Raw genomic sequence first — 26,077 nt, forward strand, 5'->3', positions numbered from 1 at the left:
TACCTGTGGTTTTTCTTGCTTGCTGTAGAAGTTGCGGTGATAATACCTTCCGTGTTTTCTTTGATGGGGCAGTAGCCAAAGCATATCCTAGTGGCAATCGAGCCGCCCGTAGCGCAGTTTATCATGAGTTCGAACCCTGGCGCCCCGTTTTATATTGTTAGGTTTTCCCCTCTCGCACATGGCAGATTAGATAGAATAGGTGGATTTCTTCCCCCGTGTAAGCAACTACTCTCTCTTAGCCTAGCGGTAGAGTGTGTGTTTCCTCTTTTTATTTTGTTTGTTTATTCTCTGTACGTGTAGGTGCCACTTGATAGGTGGGCCACAGGGCCCACATGTCATACACTATGGTCTGTGGAGCCTATGACCAGTGGGACCCCCTTGTTAAATTGAGCGTGTTTTTTTATTGTTTGTGATGTATTTTTTGCCTTCTCTAGAATAATTAAAAAGAGGAATATGTCAAATCTGGCATATGCAACTCAACCTCTGATTTTGGTATATAGTGGTTTATGATTGTGAGTAGTTTTCCTTTTTAGTTTTGTCGAGTTTTTATGGATGCAAGTATAGCAATATGATATATGGATTTGGGGTAGAAAAACCCAAGGAATCCAATGGTGGCACTGGATTCCAGATTTGAGCAGTTCTGCAAAAGTGCCATTTGTGATGAAGTGGCACTTTGTCATTCAAGTATGATTATTTTTGTGTGTGCTTTGAAGTGTGTGCCATACATGCATCATATTGTTTGTTGTATTACCATTTGATGGTGTTTATTTTTTGTTTATTTATTTGGGTAGCTTCAGTGAGGGAAAGGAGATTGAGGAGTCTCGTGAGTTCATTCAGGAAGATCAGGAGCAGTCCCACTCTGAAGATTTCACACATCGTGATTCCGGTGATACTTTGGGTCTTCTCAGAGTTGAGGTTTTCCACTAAGGGATCCGACGAGGTTGCGAGTATCGTGATCGAGGATTTCTATGCGACCTATGGTAATTTGTGATGGATTAGTTGGAGCACCCCTGCAAGGTTAAATCTTTCGGAAAGTCGTGCTCGCGGTTATGTGGTAATCATGGATATTTTGTTAACATACGGTTCTAGATAACTTGAAGTAACTTAATTAAAACCTGCCAACTGTGTGCGTAACCGTGACTGTTTGCTTCAGAGCTCCTTCTCTAAATGAGAACACGGTGGGGTTATGAATGATGTAGTTAGGTGTTCAGGATCACTTAGTGATTATTCTTAGTTTACGACCATCATGCATAGACCACTAAATTATTCTAGTTCAACGTAAGTTAGCCACCAAAATATGCTTAGGTTACTGCAAACTCAAACACATACCCCGACCTCACCTAATAACTTCGTTAGATTCGATACCAAGGATACACATGCTTCCGAGGATACCCAGCTGAAGTGGGAATTCGACGAGGAAAGTGGCAGGCTGTACGTGACGTATCACGAGGACTAGAGACACTTGGTCGTGATCGTGGACCTAGCAAGGCGGGATAGAATTAGCATTTGTCATTTATCTTGTCCGTTGACGGACCATGTTTTCCATTTGAATGATGTATGACTATGTGGCTCTGTAATTTAGCTTGTGGCAAGTGTAAGCCAAATCTTATTACTCTTCCATCTTTTATCTATGGTAATGTTTATCCTCCTGGCGAAATGCTTAGATGCGCCTCTTTCCCCATTTGATGACTCGCCCCCAAATAAGGAAATTGCCGCATCTTAGTTGTTACATTCATGTTCACCCTCCATGCCAAGTCATCTCACCTGCCCCTGGTAGCATCTTTCTCGCCCGACACCTTTATCACACACGCACACTTGGTTTATGTGAAAACCACTAGGCGTAGTTTAAGCAGCACCGCCCAATGTCCTTGACCATAGACACGACTATTCGAATAGTAATACACTCTTCAGAGGTTGCGCGCGGTACCCACGAGACTCGAGGAACTTCTGTGTCATTCACGACTTGCGGTATATAATATACCCAAGGTAAGCACCTGAACAATGCCTTTCCCCTCACAACACTAGACAAATAGTCCACTGGATTGGTACCCAGCCCACATGATGTACATCTTACGAGCCTCGCTCTAGATCATATCATCCATGCAGGGACCAATGGTGTGCCTGGAACTTATAAAAACAGTATAGTCATCCTACCTGGCACGACCCCGTCCCGAGAGTGACCATGTCAGTCACGTAACTAGTAATGCGGGATCTTTGCTAAGATCGACCAACGTAATCAACAAATCCCCGTCCCATAAGGGGTATCGTGGTTGCACATGTAAGGTTGGGACGGTCGAAAAATCTTAAATCTGATCTTGTTTCCGAAACCAGACACGCAAAACCTTTCTTGGTACACCACTTGTTTCTCAAGTGGTCATCCATCTCAATACCTTCACCCTCGGGCATTAGTGGCACCCGATGGGGTTTTTGAAAAAACCTTTGAAATCACCCTTGGGTTACCATCACCATGCATATGCTTATCCTATGTGTAGCACTACTAGCAACCTATCAACGTTTATCTGCGTGACCCTCATAGATGGTAGGGTCATGCTCAAATGCAAGTGTTATCGAGGTACCATCACAAACACCATACCGATGGTTTTACAGATTTAATCATGATCACATTCATCGGAATGAAGTAATAAACATGGCATGCATGAAAGTATTATTCCGAGACATGGTCAAAGAGTTGCTTGCCTTGGTCAGCAAAGTCCCCGGGGTCTTCGAGGTCTTCCGATCCAAGTCCTTCGTCAACCACGTGATCTATCATCGTGATAGTAATAACAATAATAAGAATCACCACAAAACAGAGCACACAATCCACTTCTAAAATGTTACCCTACTCTACACAATACTAACTTCACTTCTAAGAATATTTGCTTCTAGTTTTGGAGTGATTTTTTTAAATCCATTTTAACAAAATCTGAAATTAATCAATACTATGTTTTAAAATAAACCTATGCAAAAAAGTTTCTGTAAAAGTCACAAAGAAAGTTTTATTAAATTCCTCATATTTGTACAAAATTTATGGGGGAAGAATAATTGGATTTGGATGCATTTTTAATCCTGTGGAAATATTTAAATCAAATAAGAAAAGGAAAAAGAAAAAGGGCTCTCTATCCAGCAGCTCGGGTGGCCTAGCTAGCCAGCTAGCCAGCCAGCCCAGGTGCACGCACGCCGTCAGGTTTGAACATGACGTGCGGGGCCCTTCGGCGAGTGACTGGAAGGGGAGAGGAGAGAGGGAGAGAAACACTGATAGGTGGGGCTTCCCTGTTAGGTCTTCTTCTACCTCAGGACAAAGAGAGGGGAGGCTCAATGGTGGCAGCTCAGGCGACGGCGATGAAGGGTGAGTGCAGAAATGGATCCCTCGCACTCCTGCCTTTAGGATGGAGGTCGAGGGAGAGGTTGAGATGGCTGGAGTGGTCGGCAACGAGGTGGCCGCGGCGAAGGCTTTCGGGAGGTGGCTGGTGATGACGTTCCAAGAGGGGAGAAGGTCTGGGAAGAGGCGGAGCCAAAGCAGCGGTCGTCTGCGAACATGAAGGAGGAGAAATGAGCGGTGGACGAGGCATGTGTCCCGGGATCGACTGAGCCCCAACGCGGCGGTTCCTCGATCGATCTCGAGAACTTCTACTCGAAAAGCTTGATTGGGAGGTTGGGGAGGTCGATTGGAGGTGTGACTGAGGTCCAGGAGGGTCGGGGAGTAGCCGGGGTGGTCTATTTACAGGGGGACGCGGTCCACCGAGAGGTGGTGCGCTAGCATGGTTGCATCAACGGCTAGTGAGGGAGAGAAGGTCTACGGGCGAGTCTGGGGCCTTCGTGAGTGCGATCTATGCGAGTTGCATGGGTCAAAGGGGAGCGGGGTTGTCCCTTGTCGCCTTGCAGTGGCAAGCTCCACCTGACGGCTTTGGGCAGAACAAAGGGAAAAGAGGAGGGGCCATGTGCCACGCTGGAGCCGGTCGTTGATGCAGTCACTGTGGGACAGGCTGTGGGGGCGAAGCCTGGCCGAGGCTAGCCTCCCTTGATGCAGCCGCACTGGCTCATCCAGAGTGCAGCTTTGGCATGGCATGGCATGCTGTCCTACCTTGCCATGTCTACGCCGTATCTGGTAGTTCCTGGGGATTGAGGAGATGCTCTTTGGACGCATTAAGGCCGAGGAGAACAGTTGTGGTAAAGGAGGGAGAGGAAAATAGATGCTGCCAGAATTATTACAGGAAGAAAAATGAGGTTTTTTGTTCCTCTCATTGAACTGGAGCTGAGGCTCTCGGCTACACGTGTGGGGCTACACAGGCAACCCGTGACATTGATTTGGAGTGAAGGAGTGGAGTGGAAGGGGTGTTAGTTGCTGATTTTCAAAATTAGCATAACGTGTTTGATGCTGGTTAGGGGAGTTAACCTACCCCAAAGGGAGTGAAAATTAACAGGAGTAGATGATGAAAAAAATAATAGGGTGTACCAAGTTTGAGCTCACTTGAGCAGGGTTGACAATGAAGACATCAAAAGACCTAGAAATGGGTAGAAATACAATTCTATGGACAAGTTGGTCAAATCAACACCCACAAATGCAAAACTTGGCATGCCATCCTCATTTGTAGTTTTGATCACTCCCGCAAAATTTGGGATCAATTGGACAAACTTGGCAATGTAGAGTTGTTCAAACTTGGTTCTCGACATAAGGTTTTTTTGAATTACTAGGTGAACCAAACCAACTTGGATGGATATGAAACTTGGTATAATCACCACATGTAATATGTAGGACAAGTTGGAATTTTCCTAGAATTTATTGAGAATATTCCCTTTGGAAATATTTCAAAAGATGAGGATAGGCAGAAATGATTTTAAGTCGGTTTCCCATAACTTTAAACTTGACCATGGGTTGAAACTCCCATATATGGAAAATATATGTCGTGTGAGTTTCCGTAAATTTTCTCAAATTTTTCTAAAGTAGGAAAATATTTTTCCCTATGAAATACCATTTCTGGCCTTAGAAAAGGTCACTTAAGTAAAATGGGAAAATAACTTTTAATATAATTATTTTATGGTTTTGGGAAGTTATTTTAATAGTAGAATCAAGAGAAAATCTTTGGGGCAAAACACTTCCCATAAATTGGGAACTTGTAGTGCAAATCCTAATCCAGGGTTTTGAAACATCAAAAATAAATAAAAGGATTTTTGTCGGAATAATATTTTATAAAAATGGTTTCTGGTCCTATAGCCATGGAATGATCATTGGGCAAAGGTTTGGGGTCAAGGTAGACGTGCTTAGAAGGAAAGTTGTTTTGGTGAGTAAATCATAAGTAAGCACACAAGCAAGTTGCTATCAAAATAATCATAACAATCACTCAAAAGTTTTTAATTAACTCCAAAATTTGAAAAAGACAACAGAAGTGGGAAAGTGGTACAAACACAGGGTGTGACAATACTGAGGATGTTCAACTATTTGAACCAGCTTAGAGAGGCCTTCCTGAATACTCCGTGGATCCTTTCAAGAAGCGTTTCAGCTGGAGGCCGAAGAGTTCTTCCCAAGTGGAGAACTTTGAAGTGAAGCACCTAGCCGCCAAGGTCAGGTTTCTTACTCATAGTAGGCTAACTATCATCGATGTGATGGCCGCGGTTATTACGTGATGCGTCCAACCGCTCCAACAGCGCACACATCCTTTGTGGCGTTATAGCGGGATGAGCGACCAGAAGGCCTTAGCGGCCATTCTGGCCTATTTCTTCAAGGGGAAAAAGAAGACTTTACCTGCCTTATCCCTAAGAACAAGTATTCGGCATACAACCCCGTCGAATGGGTAAGCGTGTTCATGTTCAAAGTTGTGGGCATTCATGCCCATTATTGTTTGATTTATAACTCCTACCCCTTCCTCGCATCCCTTGAAACGCTGGATAGGGAACTGGGTTTGTCGACTATAAGGGCCACCTTTTTCCCTTCAACACTTTCAACTGAGCCGATGGATACCTCGGAGACGCGCGAGCTATCTTAAAGAAGTGGTCAGCCAAGTGTCTGCCCATATGTAGGTGGTTCATCGACAACATTATATCTGAAAAAAAGTTTAGACCCAGTACTCCTCGAGCATTAACTTGGGCGGGATGGCTAAATTAAGGGTCGACGTTAATTACCTTTCAATCTGCAGGCTTTAAAGGAGGAAAACGAAAGATTATCCAAAAATTTCCATTAGAGCCAGGCCGATTGAAAAGCGAGTAGGGTTGTAACGCCCAAGATGCAATCCTATCCTTATTTTGGCATGAGGGCCTCGACAGGCATCTCGTCGTTTCACAAGAATGGATATCGTTACAAGTACATGTATTGAAGAGATGAGTATATGGAATTGGCTTACACTCGCCACAAGCTACAACAAATTAACATCAATACAACAATATACAGTCATCATGAAGAAGAGCAGGGTAAGACTACGAACGAAAACAAACGATAAAAGAACGACGTCCATCCTTGCTATCCCAAGCTGCCGACCTCGAACCCAACCTAGATTGATGATGAAGAAGAAGAAACTCCAATAGCACAATCGTCGTGCTCACATCTTAGTATCACTTTACCAGTACCTGCAACTTGTGTTATAGTAATCTATGAGCCTCAGGGGACTCAGCAATCTCATTTCCAAAGGTATCAAGACTAGCAAAGCTTAATGGGTGAGGTATGGTTTAGTGGTGAGGTTGCAGCAAATGACTAAGCATTTATTTGTTGTGGCTATCTTATAAGTAAAAGAACAAAAGAGGGGCATGAGCTATGCATAACGGATGTGGATTAATGATGATGAAATGAATGATCCTGAACACCTCCTTACGTCAGACATAACCTCACTGTGTCCTCGGTCGGAGAAAGGAACTCACGACAGAGACAGTCACTCTTACACACAACATGGGCATATTTTAATTAAGCTTAGTTAAAGTTATCTAGAGCCCGACGTTAAACCAAATTTCCACGTTGCCATATAACCGCGGGCACGGCTTTCCAAAAGATTTAACCATGTAGGGGTGATCCAACTAGTCCATCAAAAACTACCTCACGCTGCGCCGGAATAACCTCGATCAGGGAAAACACGTGATGTTCTCGGGTTCCTATTGGAAAACCTCAACCTCGGGATAGACCAAAGTATCCTTAGAGTCCCTCACACAAGACCTTCGATATGAGTAAAACAAGTCCAGCAAGGCCACAAGGTGAGCTAGATCCGCATCTAGAGCCACGCGCTCTCTATCTACGGGCATCAACCATCTATGCAAAGTGGACAATAGCCAGACGCCTTGAGTTGCCCCAAGGTGGCACCGACGACTGCTTGGTAGGTGGACCAACACTCATGAGGAGCACTGGCCCGGAGGTTGATTAAATATCCATGGGTTAATTACTCCGTATGAGGTTCATCAGTTATTAGGAAAATATAGTACCAATGTTGGGCCTTGCCAGACGAGTTTTATCCCAAAACAAAAAACTAGGGCGTTCCCATAACAACCCAAAGCATGTTAGGAGCACTCATTTATGGAACATAACGCCGGTAGACGAAACTAAGGCAGCAAAGGTGGAACAAAACACCAGTCTAGAAGGCCAAGCCTTCCACCTTTTACCAAGTATATAGGTGCATCAAATTAATTAGCAATAATATGGTGATAAAACAAGGAACCCATGTTTTTACATGGAAGCAACTGCATGTGCAACTAGCAATGCTAACAAAAGGGTGAACAAGCGGTAACATAGCCAAACAGTGGTTTGTTGTGGTGGAAAGGTTAGAGGTTTTTATGGCAATGTTGGGAGGCATGTTAAACAGGTGGTAGGTAGCGAGACATAACGAATGAAATGAAACAACTAGCATGGCATTGATTGTAATGGTATCTAGGGAAATGGTCATCTTGCATGTGATCCCTCTTGGAAGAAGAACGAATTCGTGAAGCAGACGAGCTGACGTAGTCGAACGGATCCTCACATTCCAACACGCTAACAGAACTCTACCGAGACGAAGCAAAACGAAAACAAGAATCAACACACGATATTCTCCATGGCACATGCACGATATGATGCACAACCAAATATGAAGCATGTGTGGCAAAACTTCAAATCATGCACAGAAATAATCCTACACAAATGACAAATGCCACCTCATCACAAAATGGCACTTTAGAAAATTTCTCAAAGTGAAATCTAATGCCACCATTGGATTCCTTGGGTTTTTCTACCCCCAAATCCATATATCACACTCCTATACTTGTGTGCATAAAAGCACCACAAAACAGAAAAGAAAATCTACTTTGATTCCTAAATCACTTAAGTGTCAAATCAGAGGTTGATTTGGCATATGGCAGATTTGGCATATTCCACTTCTGAAATATTCCAAATATGGAAATAACACACAATTAAAATAAAATACCCCGAGGATATAATTTAACAGGGGGGCACTGGTCATAGACACGAGGGCCCCTAGTACATGACAGGTGGGCCATGTGGCCCACTGTGAGTGGCACACTACAACAAGCAGCAAAACGCACAAGGAAATAACATGAGAAATGCGGGACTCCAACCCATTACCTCCCTGCAACACAACATCGGCAAGTACCACTGATCTAGGCTTGGTTAGCTTCCCTAATAGGGGGAGTAACCTACTTATGCTATCTATGCACGCAAACACAACATGGCAAAACATTCCCAAATAAAAAGGGGTGTGCGAGGGACTCGAACCCTCGACCTACAGGCACTGCGGTGGCTCGTTTTCCATTACGATGGTGAATGGTTACTGATATAACAAAGGAAGAAATACACATGCAGAGTCTACTAGCTAACACAGGAGAAAAAAATCGCACAGGTAAAAGGGGGGCGCCGGGTCTCGAACCCAAGACCTTGCAGTCCATGCGCGGTGCTCAAACCAGTAGGGCTAGGTGGTGGATCTGCCCAGACAGGGGATCCGCCCCAAATGACATCGAAAAAGGAGGCACCTTCCCTGCTTAGTAGAGAGGCGCCAGTGACGAACCTCGCCAGTGCAACGCACACACACACACACGGCGCTATGCGGGCTACGCGGGGAAGCTGCTAGCGCTACGGTACGCGTCCACGTGCAGAGGGGATCTACCCTATTCCACACAACATACATGCATATAGGTGGCTGCGCTACGACTCTACCTCACCGGTGCAATGACAGCGGCGTTGCACGACGACTACGGACGGAGAGGGGGGAAGCGGAGGAGGCGCACTCACCCAGGGTGTAGAGAAGAGGGACTCGCGCGATGGAGAGGCACAGGCGGTGGTTCGTTCTCAAACTCTTCTCAATTGTTGTCTCTTCGTTCATCTCTCAATTATTCCGGTGCTTTATTCAAGTTTTTTCTTCTAGCTGGATCAACATCCCTTATTCAGTTGGAATTTATTTCCGGTGGTTCGTTCAAGAATTCTTCAAGTGTGTGCCTTATCTATCGCTCTTTTGTCTTTTAAGAAGAATATGTGGTATGCTAAATCCGCTGCTTGTCATCAATTTAATTTAATGAAGGATTACTATAACATAATTTTTATTCTTGTTTCATCAAGGTGATGTCAATTCTTCTTCCGGAGTGGCTCATGATGTCGAATATTGATTCAAATTTGCTTATCTTTTCCGTTCCGGAGTTCCAACTTTTCTTTTCTTCTTCATTCTTTCTTCCAATGATCTAGATTCTATTATCTTGTTTCGGAGTTGTTGTGATGTTGGTCTATTTTATCCATTATCTAGTTTTGTCAAAATCGTCTTCTTTCCTTTCTTATTCATTTGGCCGGAGTGTTGTGTTTTGTCGGATTTCGGGCTCCGCAAAACCCGAAGGATTCGTACTCAGGGGCTCGTGCAGAGACCACTTAGCAGCTTCGGTTCACCTGACTCGCTACTCGACAAACACGACAAAGAACTCACTCGATGGTGCGGAAGACAAGGGACACGGAAGTTTACCCAGGTCCGGGCCACTGAGAAGTGTAATACCCTGCGTCTGATTTTGTGGATTGCCTCACTAGTACAGTGCTTGGGAGCCTCCGGAGGCTGGGTGCTTTTGCGTGGTGCTAGTGGAAGAATGAATGGTTCACCCCCAAAGTTGTCAGAATCGCGAGTTTGAATCGGATCGGAGCTCCGTAGATGGAATCGTGAGTCGTAGAATCATAACTAACAGGATCGTAGGAACTTAGATTCTATGAGCAAAATCATAGAATCGGAGAGGGTAGTTTGGATCGTAAGGTCTTAAGATTCTCAGACTTGAGTCACGATTCTGACAACTTTGGTTTGCCCCCTCTACGAGGCAACCTATACTATATTTATAGTGGCGGCCCCGGTCCTCTTACCTTATAGTTTCGGCGGGAACGGATCCCACAATGGCCAATTTCGAAGGGGGACAAAGGAACATGCTCCCCTGCCAAAAGGTGGTCTTCGCCTGCAAAGTAGCTGCCCGCGCTGCAGGGACGGGTCCGGGGATGACGTCTGCCCTACTAGCAATCGGCGACCGCTTTGTTGCATCAGAAAGGATACCTTTGGTAGATGCCTTGGGGAGCCTGATGCGTCCTTGCCCCCATTGCACTAAAGGGGAAACTACACCGTCATGCTGTCTACTGCTCACCTGTCCTTCCCATATGTCATCCTTGAATCCTGAGGCCAAGCCTTGCCTCGGAATATCTGCCGCTCCGGAGGTGTCCTAAGGAGGACCCTGTGGGTCTTGATGCCGTTCCTCCTCGTGAAGCTTCGCCCCTCGTGAGGGCCTTGCCTTGAGTGACGTCGAGCTTGCGGATGTTGGGTTGTTGAAGTGGGCTAGCCCTGGGCCGCAGGCAGTGTAACGACTGGTTTCCAAATAAAAGAATTAATTGGAAATCATCCATGTGCGTCCAAGTGAAGAAAAATATTTCTCACTCACAGACTCATCTTGATCTGGAAAAATCATTAGTACTTAATATTATACAAGTAGGGCAAGGGTTCCTCTACAATTATTACAACATATCCAAGTCTCAAGTAAATGGATTTGTACAGTGGTCCTAGGGTGACTCTACTGCTCGTAAAATAAAAGGGGCACGTCACATCAGAGTAATGTGACATGACAAGTACTACTACATGTCAAGCATTACTACATGTCAAGCATTAGACTGAGGCTCGATGATTTATTCGAGGTGGCGGAAGAGGTGAAATAATATAGCGGCAGACTCCAGGATCGCCAGACTGACTGGGACTCCTCTAGACATCGGACTCGCTATCGAACTCTTCATCCATGAGGTCTCCTTCATCCATATCTGGCCACATCAACAAGCCAGTGAGTACTTCAAAAAGTACTCGCCAACAGTTTGCACAAAATATGAGATGCATGCAGTTGATTAGTAACATGCATGGTTCAAATATGGTTATATTAAAAGTTTAAGTGCTGAAATTAAATTATGCTAGTTGATAAATCAGGCGGTAGTCCTCCCGAGATATCCTTAACACGGCTTAGTAAAACTATCGTCGGGCGTGTGAGCGACACCCGATACAGGGCATAACATAAAATGAAATAAATAACAAGCCACAAACGGGCGTCATAGCGACACCACAGTAAGGGCGAAAATTAAATAACATGCCACAGTCGGGTGTCTTGGCAACAACGCAAAAAGGGCATAATAAATAAATAACAAGCCGCAGTCGGGCGTCTCAGCGACACCGCGGAAAGGGCATAATAAATAATTAACAAGAAGTATGTGGGTGGTACAACCAACCTTCAGGATAATTCTTGAACCAATAAAAATATTTGATCATGTTCTACATTATAATACGATTTTCCACAACCATTTTTATACCATCACTTATACTCCAAAGAACGACTCTAGGACCGACACTTGACTCGTCAAACAACGTCCTTGACCGGGGACATAGCTACTCGAATAGTTTTGACTCTGCGGAGGGTGTACTCTTTACCCATAGCTCACATATTTTGATAGTCAAGAATACTAATCCCGCGTACGACATTTTAGAAGTGGACACTCACAACTAGCACACACCCATTTTACCTCCACGGAGCCCGGCTTCAACCGGACTACGCTGCCAAGGAAAAACCATAAGACGGGGAGCCTCCGACCTCGACTAGCATGGGACCAAAATTTATACCGCGCGCTCACGGGGAGTGCCCTCCCTTCCGGTACCTGACCGGAAACACCCATTCCCCCTGACCGGATGACTGGATTTACTCCAGGGCCATGGATACTTTCATACCGGCCCCTCTACTTGGTGTGTGACTGATAATAGGTCTACAACTGACTTTACCAAATCCATTATCCAGGGAACTGTGGTAGCACGTTATAGAAGTATGACACGGACAAGACTCGATCTAGGTCAATACTAGAGATTAACCAAGTTTTATCGGCACCATCATGCACATGTCATGACCAGGCCATAACCTATCACGTCCCGCGTGACTAGGTCATTCCACGACTTCTCATAACTATCACATGCCATCACCATGTTTTACCGTTGTTATAATATAAGTAGCATGTATGAAATATGCAATGTGTTGAATATTAAGTATTAGTTAGGTTAGCAAACAACACATCAAGAGTTCAAAAATGCTTGCCTGGTTCCACCTAGTCGGGATTAGGGTCGATGCAGTTAACGTCGGTGTTCCCTGTGTCGGAATCTATGGTATAAAGCAAACAATGAGGTAAGTGGCACTACCTATCTACTAGCTCCAAAATATGTGTAGAAAAACCTTAAAATAAACTAGGCATTATAAGGATCATTTTGCAAAAAGAATCACTGAAAAAGGAGTTGTGTATCAAAAGGTATAGCTAAAACAGTTTCAGGGACCAATCTATAATAGAAATAAATAAGGACAGGGGCTAGATGGTGAAAAGTCAAAGCGCGCGAAGGGAAAGGAGTTTCCCCTGAAAATAAAATGGCTTCAAACACAATACATGTTCCCTGAAAACGTTTCAAAGGAGGGGGAGACACTGACAAGGGGAGTCCCCATGTCAGGTTCGAAGGATTCACCGGCACGAGAAACACATGGTGGTCGCTAGCAATGATAGGAGGGAGGAGAGGGTTGGCTGAGGGTGCGACTTCAGTCACCTTCGATCCGCCCATCTGATGGATGAGGATTTGAACCAGCAGGAGGCTTCACCTCAACGACAGCTGGACTCCGGCAGACGGCAGCTCCGGTCAACTTCGAATCCTTCGACGAAGAAGCTCCTCGATTGATTGGGCGATGGGTTAGGAGGGCAAGGGGTCGTCGGTGCAAATGGAAGCCTCTGGAGGTCCTACCATAGCTTACCCAACTCAGGAATGGCTGGATCCCGAAGCCGATCGGGGCGGACGGATTTGGGGAAGAAGGCCCCTTGAGGACCCCTTCCTGGATCGGGTGGTGTTGTGGAGTGAAGCACAGGTGTGGAGAGGAGCAGGATGAACTCCGAAGCTCGGGGGAGAGGCTCTATTTATAGGCGCCACAGGAGGAGCTTCGGCATTTACTCCGGCAAGTGGTTCTTGTGAAGCAAGGGCTCGGGCAAGCGATTAGGTGGTGCGGGTCATACCTAACCACCATGGGGGTCTCGTTATTGACAAGAGATGGGCTGGTGCGCTGCGGCGGAAGAAAATGCGCTGTGTGAAGACCGGGCGAGGCGATGGCTCTTGCGGTATGCACACGCGACAGAGGACACGCGGAGGCTGCAGAGGCAATGGGCGGTGCCGGGCGGCGCGGGGCTGAAGCAGTGGAGGTGCTGCAGCTGCTGCAGGGCCGCGGCCGGAGGTTGGCCGGCTCTGCCAGCTTTCCACCGTCACTCAGAAGTGTCCAAACATCGAGTGGCTCTACAAATAAGCTTGAGCACAGGATCGACGGTCCATGCGATGATACTGGTGGGATTGACGAAGGTTTGGAGTTGCGGCTCTGAACTGAGACTTGTCCGAAATTTAATTCAGACAAGTGTAGTTTCAGAGTGTAGGTGAGGTGTTTGGTGAATTGAAAGTGGTAGGTGTTGAATGAATTTCGAGCTGAAATTTTTTGGGAAGTATTCTCTTTGGGTGCAAAAGCATTGTAGAAATTTTCAGAATTTTTGGAGAATTTTAAGATAGGTTTGAAAAGAAAACAAGATTGAAATTTTGGAGAAGTTTAAGAATTTTTGGAGAAGTTTAAGTGAGGTCAAACTTCACTAAAACCAAATTTGAAATTTTTAAACTTGTGGACTCAAAGTTTTTGTTGGAAATGAATGGGGATACTAAGGGCTACAAACTGCAAGAGTTTGGGGTCATGACTCCAAAGGAATAGAAGAGTTCCTTTGTAAAATGGCAGGGGTTCAAAATGATTACAGAAAATCCCTTTTTATCAAAATAAAATATGAAGGGTGATCCAACTTTTCTAAAGTTTTGGAAAATAAGAAATGAATCTTTACGGCTGGAGAGGTGTAAAAATATTTAAAACAGAATGGGCATGAAATAAATCTATTTTAAAAGAAAGAATAGAAGGTTTATGGAATAATTTCCAAAGTTGCAAAAATAAGTTTATTATTCTAAACCAATTTATTTTGAGAAGAGGCTAAAAGAATATCTTTAAAACTTATTTGGTGGAGAAAGAAGGCTCCAAAATTGTTCTTAAGAAGGTTTGTAGAAGAGCTTCGAAGTTTTTATCAAGCCCAAAAATTTCAAAATCCAAGGAAATCAAGGGCATCTAAATTTAAAAATCTTGGGTGTTACAGGGAGGCAGGTCTAGGTAGCCCCATTCCCAGAACGCTGACAATATCCCCCGGGCCCAAGGCGTGCTCAGGCTTGCTTCTTGGCAAAGCCTTGGGGGCAGCCTGAAGCGTTCCGGACCCTAAATGTCTGTGGGCCAGGCTTCTCACGCGTCGTGCAGCCAACTGGCAACACCCCCAGTTCCCAAGGCGCTCGGAAACTTGCGTGGTCAAATTGATGCGACGCTTGGATGTTGCGCCAGCCATCATTGCTCGTTGGAGGCGACACTTGTGCACACACCACGCGGGCGCGCCGCCTCACGAACTGCGTGGGCCCGAGAACACGAGGGGATGCGTGCCCGCTCTCGGCAACCTATTTAACCCGGCGAGGGCTATAAGGCTCACATTACCTTTGTCTTCTTCGTCTTCCACCTTGAGACCTCCACTCCCTCAGCATGGCGCCTGTGAGGAGATACTCTGCTGACGAGAAGGGGAAGGCTTCCGGTGAAGGCCTCGCTGCATAACCTACCAAGAGGGGCCGAGGCCGCCCTCGGAAGTACATGACAGCATTGACAGATGCCCCCGACGTGCGCGGCCGTGGTTCTGCCTCCCCAGGAATCACCATCGGCGGTGATGGTGGAGCGTCGATTGGCGCTCGCGACCGCAGCGGCCGAGGTGGGAGGTCGGTGATGGCCACCCAGCCGCCACGCCCGCGGCTTCACTCGGCTGACTCGGTGATGGAGTTCATGACGTGGGTGAGGTGATGGAGTTCATGACTCGGCGATGGATTTCGTGAAGGTACTGCCGTCCGGCGGACCCCGCGGCCTGTGATTGCAGGCCGACGGCTGCTGCGACGGGGCGTCGTGGGTGGAAGTCGAGGTCACCCCCCATGGCTAAGTGTACCTGAACCACAGGTGGCAGACGTTCCCCCGCGCTTGGGGCCTGAAGAGGAGGCGCTATTGATACGTCCCCAACGTATCTATAATTTTTGATGGTTCCATGCTATTATCTTGTCAAACTTTGGATGTTTTGTATGCCTTTTATATCTTTTCTGGGACTAACTTATTAACTCAGTGCCAGGTGCCAGTTCCTGTTTTTTCCGTGTTTTTGACCCTTTTCAGAGGAGGATTTTAAACGGTGTCCAAATGGAATAGAACTTCTGAAAAGATTTTTTGCGGAACAGAAGATACGCGCCAGACTTGAGAACCAAGGCAGGGGCCAGCAGGGGACCCCACAAGCCCCCTAGGCGCGGCCAGGGGGGCCCGCGCCTAGCAGGCTTGTGGGGCCCCTTTGACTTGTCTGCCCTACCTCTTCCGCCTATAAGTTCAGAAAAATTCCAAAACTGCGAAAGGGATCCACAAAAATACTTTTCCGCCGCCGCAAGCTTCTGTCTCCGCAAGATCCCATCTGGGGCACGTTCTGGTGCCCTGCCGGAGGGGGGATTCAGATACTAAGGGCTTCTTCATCAACACCATGACCTCTCCGATGATGCGTGAGTAGTTCATCATAGACCTTCGGGTCCATAGCTAGTAACTAGATGGCTTCTTCTCTCTCTTGGATCTTCAATACAAAGTTCTCCATGATCTTCATGGAGATCTATCCGATGTAATCTTATTTTGCGGTGTGTTTGTCGAGATATGATGAATTCTGGATTTATGATCAGATTATCTATGAATCTTATTTGAGTTTCTTCTGATCTCTCTTATGCATGATTTCATATCCTTGTAATTCTCTTCGAGTTGTGGGTTTTGTTTGGCCAACTTGATCTAAGATTCTTGCAATGGGAGAAGTGCTTGGTTTTGGGTTCATACCATGCGGTGACCTCACCCAGTGATAGAAGGGGCAGTGTGGCACGCATCATGTTGTTGCCATCAAGGGTAAAATGATGGGGTTTTCATAATTGGTTTGAGTTTATCCCTCTACATCATGTCATCTTGCTTAAAGAGTTACTCTGTTTGTCATGAACTCAATACACTAGATGCATGCTGGATAGCGGTTGATGTGTGGGGTAATAGTACTAGATGCAGAAAGTATTGGTCTACTTGTCTCAGACGTGATGCCTATATGTATGATCATTGCCTTAGATATCGTCATGACTTTGCGCGGTTCTATAAATTGCTCGACAGTAATTTGTTCACCCACCGTATTATTTGCTATTTTGAGAGAAGCCTCTAGTGAACAGTATGGCCCCCGGGTCTACTTCACACCATATTTTCAGCCTTACAATTTTACTTCGTTGCACTTTCCGCCTTCAGATCTCACTTTGCAATCAATCTTGAAGTGATTGACAACCCCTTTATAGCGTTGGGTGCAAGCTCTTTTGTGTTTGCGCATACTCTGGACTTGACACGATTCTCCTACTGGATTGATACCTTGGTTCTCAAACTGAGGGAAATACTTACTGCTCCTGTGCTGCATCGCCCTTTCCTCTTCAAGGGAAAAACCAACGCAAGCTCAAGAGACGATAGAAGGATTTCTGTCGCCGTAGCAGAAGAATTTCTGGCGCCGTTGCCGGGGAGGATCAAGTCAAGAATAGTCTCCCGTCGACGTGCCAATTTCTGGCGCCGTTGCCGGGGAGGATCAAGTCAAGAACTCATCCAAGTAAGTGTCGCAAACTTATCTCTTGCATTTACCTTTTTGCCTCTCGTTTTCCTCTCCCCCACTTCTCAAAAACAAAAAATTTCAATTTTTTTTGCCTTTTTTCGTTTGTCTTTTTCATTCGCCCTTTTCCTTCCCTTGCCTTTCTTTTTCTTGTGTGCTATGTGCCTTCAATATTCTTGCATCTTCGCTTGCTGAAAATCTAGTGATATGGATCCTCATCCACTTGCTAATCTCTTTAACAGATCCAACTATGTTGATCCAATTGCTAGTGAGTTGAGTGTACTTGACTTTCTCTATGGAGTTTTGCTTGAGATGCGTGAATCCGAAAATCGTGATGAAGAAATTTATGAAGTGATTCACGAGGGCTCCTTGAATGAAAAGCATGATTGCAATGGTTTCACTATAAATCCTATTAGTGACAATCATGCTAAAAAGATGCAAAACCCTAAGCTTGGGGCTGCTAGTTTTGCTATGTCCACTACTTGTTGCAATGATGATGATTGGGGTAATGATTTTTCTTCTGATCTTGAAAATTTGTTTAAACCTCATGATGAATGTGATATTTGCAATATTATTGAAAGTGGGTTTGGAGAAGTCATGACTTTAGTTGATGATAATCCCACTATTTTTCAAGAGCGTCAACTTTGCATGCATGTGGATCATGAAAAGAATATCCTTTGTGATAGCTATATAGTTGAATTTGATTATGATCCCACATGTATTTGTTATGAGAGAGGAGAATATTATGGTAGAAATTTTCATGTCACTAAATCACCTCTCGTTATGTTGAGATTGCTATTGTCTCTTTCTTCTTCCTTGCATATGGTAGTTATTGGTTGTCTTGACAATCTGTTGTCCAATAAATGCCTATGCATAGGAAGTATGTTAGACATATATGTGATTTTCACATGCTTTATGATGCTCTCGGTGTGCTTCAACTCTTGTCTTTTGTGTGAGCATCATTGAATTATCAATGCCTAGCTAAGGGCGTTAAACAATAGCGCTTGTTGGGAGGCAACCCAATGAATTTATCTTTTGCTTTCTGTTTTGTTGCGTCCACACCATCATAATTCTGTTATGATTGTGTCTTTTGTGTTTCTTTTTGTGTTTGAGCCAAGCAAAACCTTTATGACTAGTTTTGGTGATGGTTGTTTGATCCTGCTGGAAAAAGACAGAAACTTTTCGCTAATGACATTATTTTTCATTTTTATTCAGAAAGAGCTTTTAAGTTGATTCTTTTTTATGCCAGTTGATATGCCTTTTTCCCAGGTTCTAGTAAGTTTTCAGAAGTTTTGAGGTACCAGGAGTATACTAAGTATACAAATTTCTACAGACTGGTCTGTTTTTGACAGATTCTGTTTTTGTTGAGTTGGTTGCTTGATTTGATGAAACTATGGATAGTATCGGGGGGTACTAGCTATGTAAAAGTGATAATATAGTAATCTAACACCAGTATGAATATAAATCAAGTTTGGTACAGTACCTAAAGAGGTGGTAGTTTGTTTTCTTGTGCTAATGATATCACGAGTTTCTTTTTAAGTTTTGTGTTGTGAAGTTTTCATGTTTTGGGTGATGTTCTCATGGACAAAGGTATAAAGAGTGGAAAGAGCTCAAGCTTGGAGTTTCCCAAGGAATCCCAAGCCAAATTAAAGGACACCAAAAATCCTAAGCTTGGGGATGCCCCGGGAAGGCATCCCCTCTTTCGTCTTCAATCCATCGGTAACATTACTTGGAGCTATATTTTTATTCACCACATGATATGTGTTTTTCTTGGAGCGTCTTGTATCGTAGGAGTCTTTTCTTTTTGTTGTGTCACAATCATCCTTGCTGCACACCTTTTGAGAGAGACATGCACTCATCGTGAATTTGCTAAAATGCTCATCATGCTTCACTTATATCTTTTGAGCTAGATAATTTTGCTCTATGTGCTTCACTTAGATCTTTTAGAGCACGGCGGTGCGTGAATTGGTAGTTTGTTTGTGCCATGAAAGTAGTCCCAAAGGTGATAGGTACCAAAAGAGGATACAAAAACTTCCATCTTCATGTGCATTGAGTAGAAAGAGAAGTCTGATTCCTCTAAATTAGTTTTGAGATGTGGATTTGGTAATATTAAGAGTTATGTTAGTAAGGTGTTGGGAATCTAGAAATACTTGTGCTGAAGTTAGTGATTCCCATAACATGCACGTATGGTGAACCGCTATCTTAGGAAGTCGGAGCATAATTAATCTATTGATTGTCATCCTTTGTGTTGTGGTCGGGATCGCGCGATGGTTAACACCTACCAACCCTTCCCCTAGGATTATGCGTTTAGCACTTTGTTTCGATTACTAATAAAAACTTTCGCAACAAGTATGTGAGTTCTTCAAGACTAATGTGAGTCCAAGGTTTAGATGAACTTTCACCTTCCATCATTTCTATCCTCACTAGTACCGCGCAATTTTTGCCGTTGCACAAACCCACCATATGCCTTCCTCAAAACAGTCACCATACGTACCTAATATGGCATTTTCATAGCCATTCCGAGATATATTGCCATCCAACTCCCACCGTTCCGTCTCATGACTTGTTCCGTCACTCTCATATTGCCATTGCATGATCGAAAGATAGCTAGCGAGATGTTTCAACGTCATACGCCAAGCTATATCGTTGCACATACCGGTACACTGCCGGAGGCATTTCCTATAGAGTCGTCATCGTTCTAAGCTTTGAGCTGTTAGTAAATAAAAGTGTGATGATCATCATCATTAGAGCATTGTCCCATGTGAGGAAATAAATAAATAAAGAGGCCAAAGTTTCCCACACAAAAAAAGGAGAGATATGGAAAGAGGCCAAAGAGCCCAAACAAAAAAACGAAAAAGAGAGAAGGGACAATGCTACTGTCTTTTTTCACACTTGTGCTTCATAATAGCACCATGTTCTTCATGATTGAGAGCCTCTCGTTTTTTCAACACCATATACTAGTGGGAATCTTTATTTTATAACTTGGCTTGTATATTCCAATGATGGGCTTAATCAAAATTGCCCTAGGTCTTCGTGAGTAAGCAAGTTTGATACACACCCACTAGTTCTCCTTTTGAGCTTTTCACATACTTATAGCTCTAGTGCATCCTTTGTATGGAAATTCCTACTCATTCACATTGATATCTATTAATGGGCATCTCCATAGACCTTTAATGCACCGAGTCAATGTGACCATCTCCTCCTTTTTGTCTCACAACCACCACCACACTCTATTCCACCTATAGTGCTATATCCATGGCTCACACTCATGTATTGCGTGAGAGTTGAAAAAGGTTTGAGAAAGTAGGAGTGCGAAAAAAATTACTTGGCCAATGCCGGGGTTGTGCATGATTTAAATTAGTTGTGTGGGATGATGTAGCATAGCCAGACTATATGATTTTGTAGGGATAACTTTCTTTGGTCTTGTTATATTGAAAGTTCATGATTACCTTGCTAGTTTGCTTGAAGTATTATTGTTTTCATGTCAATAGCAAACTATTGTTTTGAATCTTACGGATCTGAACATTCATGTCACATGAAAGAAGTTACAAAGGACAACTATGCTAGGTAGCATTCCACATAAAAAATTCAGTCTTTATCACTTCCATACTCGAGGACGAGAGGGAGTTAAGCTTGGGGATGCTTGATACGTCTCCAACGTATCTATAATTTTTTATGGTTCCATGCTATTATCATGTCAAACTTTGGATGTTTTGTATGCCTTTTATATCTTTTCTTGGACTAACTTATTAACTCAGTGCCAAGTGTCAGTTCCTGTTTTTTCGTGTTTTTGACCCTTTTTAGCATAGGATTTTAAACGGTGTCCAAACGAAATAAAACTTGTGAAAAGATTTTTTTCCGAAACAGAAGATACGCGCGAGACTTGAGAACCAAGGCAAGGGCCAGCAAGGGACCCCACAAGACCCCTAGGCGCGGCCAGGGGGTCGCGCCTAGCAGGCTTGTGGGCCCTACCTCTTATGCCTATAAATTCAAAAAAATTCCAAAACTGTGAAAGGGATCCACGAAAATACTTTTCCGCCGCCGCAAGCTTCTGTCTCTGCAAGATCCCATCTGGGGCATGTTCTGGTGCCCTGTCGGAGGGGGGATTCGGATACGGAGGGCTTCTTCATCAACACCTTGACCTCTCCGATGATGCGTGAGTAGTTCATCATAGACCTTCGGGTCCATAGATAGTAGCTAGATGGCTTCTTCTCTCTCTTGGATCTTGAATACAAAGTTCTCCATGGTCTTCACGGAGATCTATCCGATGTAATCTTCTTTTGCGGTGTGTTTGTCGAGATCCGGTCAATTGTGGATTTATGATCAGATTATCTATGAATCTTATTTGAGTTTCTTGTGATCTCTCTTACGCATGATTTCATATCCTTGTAATTCTATTCGAGTTGTGGGTTTTGTTTGGACAACTTGATCTATTATTCTTGTAATCAGAGAAGTGCTTGGTTTTGGGTTCATACCGTGCGGTGACCTCACCCATTGACAGAAGGGGCAGCGAGGAACGCATCATGTTGTTGCCATCATGGGTAAAAAGATGGGGTTTTCATCATTGGTTTGAGTTTATCCCTCTACATCATGTCATCTTGCTTAAAGCATTACTCTGTTCGTCATGAACTCAATACACTAGATGCATGCTGGATAGCGGTCGATGTGTGGAGTAATTGTAGTAGATGCAGAAAGTATCGGTCTACTTGTCTCGGACGTGATGCCTATATGTATGATCATTGCCTTAGATATCGTCATGACTTTGCGCGGTTCTATCAATTATTCGACAGTAATTTGTTCACCCACTATATTATTTGCTATTTTGAGAGAAGCCTATAGTGAACACTATGGCCCCCGGGTCTACTTCACACCATATTTTCAGCCTTACAATTTTACTTCTTTGCACTTTCCGCCTTCATATCTCACTTTGCAATCAATCTTGAAGGGATTGAAAACCCCTTTATAGCGTTGGGTGCAAGCTCTTTTGTGTTTGCGCATGTATGGACTTGACGCGATTCTCCTACTTGATTGATACCTTGGTGCTCAAACTGAGGGAAATACTTACTGCTCCTGTGCTACATCGCCCTTTCCTATTCAAGGGAAAAACCAACGCAAGCTCAAGAGACGACAGAAGGATTTCTGTCGCCATAGGAGCTACCTCCACTTCAAGTACGACAGGGAGGCGACGCTCTTCATCAAGATCCTCGGGGACGAGGGCGAGCGTCTGGGTTGCTGCCCGGAGGACACCGTCCGCGGTGGTCCCGTAGATAAGCCCGTCTTCGCCGGCAAGCGTCGCACCTCCAGCAGTAGCGACACCCCCTCCGGAACGAGACCGAGCGACAGCAGTGATAGCAGCTACGACGAGCTGCTCTGCCGCCGTGCTCGATCCTCGGGGAGAAGCCCCCGAGCACGGCGCCGCCCGTCTGCTCCTGAGGCGCCTCTGAATGGGGAGGAGAACACGGACTGAGCGTCGGAGTGAGGGTGTCGGACATTTGCAGCGGCAGCCCTCCTCCGATATCTCCATCGCTAGCTCTCTCGTCCTTCCTTTTGATCCTGCGTTCATGAAAACAAGGATTGGCCTTTCGGGCATGTAATGGATTTGGGCAGCCACCCATTTTGTTAGTACTATTGCTTCTTGGTTGGTTTGGACACTTAGCTTTGTATGCTTGCAGTGGACCTCTTTGTTGTGACACATGACTATGGCGCTCGAGGGGCTTGTTGATCAGTTGGTTTCTCCTCGTCGCGAGTGACGTTGGTCGATGCTCTATGTCAGCAGTCCCTAGTCCCGCACATTTCCGTGTCGCCGTGGGGTGCGACCCATTACCATGGTCGTTCCTCACGGGGCAAGGCCGTGGCACAAAGATGCCAAGTGGCTTTGTGACCGGTAAGGCTCCTAAGGTGCGATGCTTAGGAGCCCCCTTAGACATTCAAGTGGCTCTACGTCGATAGGTCCCAGTCCAGCACATTTCCCTGCCGGGAGGGACGACCCGGCAATGTCGTCCCTCACGGGACAAGGACCTCACACCCGGGTACCAGGTGGTTTTGTGACCGGTAAGGTTACTGAGGTGCGATGCTTAGGAGCCCCCTTAGCCGTCCAAGAGTCCCTCGTGGATTCTGCTTTCTGCCTTTGAAGGGTCGGGTTTCTGGAGATCCCTAGTCTGCATTCAGGAAGCTCTGCTTCAGCAGGTCCCAGCTCCGCACATTTCCCTGTCGTCGGGAGGCGCGACCCATTAGCAAGTTCGTTCCTCATGGGGCAAGGCCCTGGCACGAGGGTGCCAAGTGGCTTTGTGACCCGTAAGGCTCCAGAGGCACAATGGTAAGGAGCCCCCTTAGGCTCTCAAGTTATCCCAAGAGAAACAACTGTTGTAGGAAAAGTAAAAATTTGTTCCCTCTCTGGATGGCGCGCTGAGCCGTGAATGGGATTCTTGAGCGAGTATCAGATGGCATGATTCGGCCGACTCGTCCGTGAGTACCAAGCGATGGTCTAGGCGCTAAGGCCTTGGTGAGGTGCCGGCACCGGGTCCCCCAGCCCCCGCTCGCAGGGTACGAGCGGGTGGGGACAGGCGAATGCTCGACCCAGAGGAAGATAGCGTTCTACGAAGAATGGCAAAGAAAACAAGTTTTCGCAAAGGCTTTATTTGGAAAGGCCCCAAGTTTTGATTTTATAAATATCAGCAAATCCAAGCCAGAAAAAGCAAATGCAAGCCGCGTCTGGAACCTAATCTATTCTCCGCCTCCAACTCCCCCCAGCGCTGAGCATAGGGTTTCCACTAAGCGTGGGGTGCACCCCTTCCGCGTCCTCGGTGGGCCCTAGGCATATATAGCCTCAGCCCGTTATTACATGAGAGTGTCTGGTGGGGGTGTATCTGGGAGGTCACGAAGACGCTTTGTCCTCGCAAGTGTCCCTACCCCCGAGGCATTAGGCGCCTGATTCCGGAAGTCATTGGTGGACTGTGTTTATTTCCTCCGTCTTCTCTACTAGGCATGGTGTGGACCCCTTCCGCGTCCTCAGGGGGCCCTGGGAGTATACAGCCTTGGCTAGTTATTATGTGAGAGTGTCACGGGATGATGTAGGTTCCGGAAGAAGTGAAGGAAGATGCAGGGTCGATGCAGAGGCGATGGAGAGTCGTTACGGGTAGAACTTGCAGAGGTGTTGGATGTTCCAAGCGTTCTGGATGGGAACTCCGTTTTGAGTCTCCAGACGCACAGAGCCTGGCCTGGAGACGTGGACGACCTTGAATAGGCCCTCCCACATGGGCGAGAGCTTATGCAAGCCCTCCCGGGATTGGACCCGCCTTAGGACGTGATCCCTGACTTCGAGGGTCCTGGAGCGGATGTTCCGGTAGTGGTAGCGCCGCAAGGCCTGCTGGTACCTTGCGGCTAGGAGGGAGGCCCGGCGGCGCGCCTCCTCTCCGACCACGAGGCCCGTCCCCCGCGCAGCCCCCTGTCGCTCCTCATCGAACGCCATGACACGCGAGGACCGGTTCTTAATTTAGTGGGGAAGGACCGCCTCGGCTCTGTAGACGAACAAAGAACGGGGTTTCGCTGGTGGGTTTAGTTGCAGTGGTGCGGATGGACCACAACACCGACGGGAGCTCGTAGACCTAACCCCTGCCACAAGCCTCGAGCTTCTTCTTGAAGCTCCTCACTTTGAGGCCCCTCAGGACCTCTGCGTTGGTGCGCTCCGCCTGGCCATGGCTCTGCGGATGGGCCACTGATGCAAAGCATATCTTCGTACCGAGGTTAACACAGTAAATCTTGAAAATCTGACTGGTGAACTATGAGCCGTTATCGGTGATGATGCGGTTGGGGACGCTGAAGCAGCTCACGAGGCCCTTGATGAACTTGAGGACCGACCCAGCTGGGATGGTGCGCACGGGCTCCACTTGTGCCCATTTGTTGAATTTTTCATTGGCAACGTAGAGGTAGCGGATGCTCCCCGCTGCCCACGGGAAGGGCACTAGTATGTCCAGCCCCAGACAGCAAAGGGCCAGGAAAGCGGGATGGTTTGGAGGCCTTGCACAGGCTGGTGGATCTTCTTGGCATGGAACTCGCAGGCCTCGAAAGACCAGACCATCTTGATGGTGTCGTCCAACGCTGTAGGCCAGTAGAAAACTGACCTGAATGCCTTACCTGCGAGCGTGCGTGAAGAGGAGTGATTCCCGCAGTACCCTCCATGGATGTAGGCCAGTAGCTTGCGCCCATGATCCCTGGAAATGCACCATAGCGCGACGTCATTCGGGCGCTTGCGGTATAGCGCGCCGTCCCATAAGCAGTAGGTCGAGGCTTGTCGTACCACGTGCTCCGCATCTTCCTCCTTCTCCGGTAATGTGTCATGGAGTAGGTACGCCCCAATTTCCTACATCCAATCGTCGGCCTGAGCCTCCAGGGCCAGGAGCAGTCAAGCCCTCGAGGGTGGTGCTGGGGGGATTTCCACTCCGCGTGGCGTCGGGTCCTCAGGTGACGGTGTCATGGAAGGCTTGAAGAGATGCTCCTCAAAGACGCCTGGCTCTTGAGCCTCGCGACACGAAGCTCTTTTGGAGATGTCATCTGCCTCCTTGTTTTCGCCTCGCGGGATGTGTTGCACCTCCAGGCCCAGAAAAAGTTTCTCAACCTTACGTACCTCCCGCAGATATGCTTCCATGTGTTCGTCCTTAGGTTTGTACTCTTTGTTGGAGAAGTTGCCGATAAGTTGAGAGTCGCCCATCATGGTGAGGCGCGGGACCCCCTAGGCCATCGCCGCCTTGAAGCCGGCGATGAGGCGCTCGTACTCCGCTATGTCGTTGGAGACCTTCTCCCCATGCTGGAAGCTGAGCTCTACGGCGTAGCGAAGCTTGTCTCCCATCGGGGAAGTGAGCAGGA

The sequence above is a fragment of the Hordeum vulgare genome, chromosome 1H (assembly GCF_904849725.1).
Source record: "Hordeum vulgare subsp. vulgare chromosome 1H, MorexV3_pseudomolecules_assembly, whole genome shotgun sequence".
Taxonomy (NCBI): Eukaryota; Viridiplantae; Streptophyta; class Magnoliopsida; order Poales; family Poaceae; genus Hordeum; species Hordeum vulgare.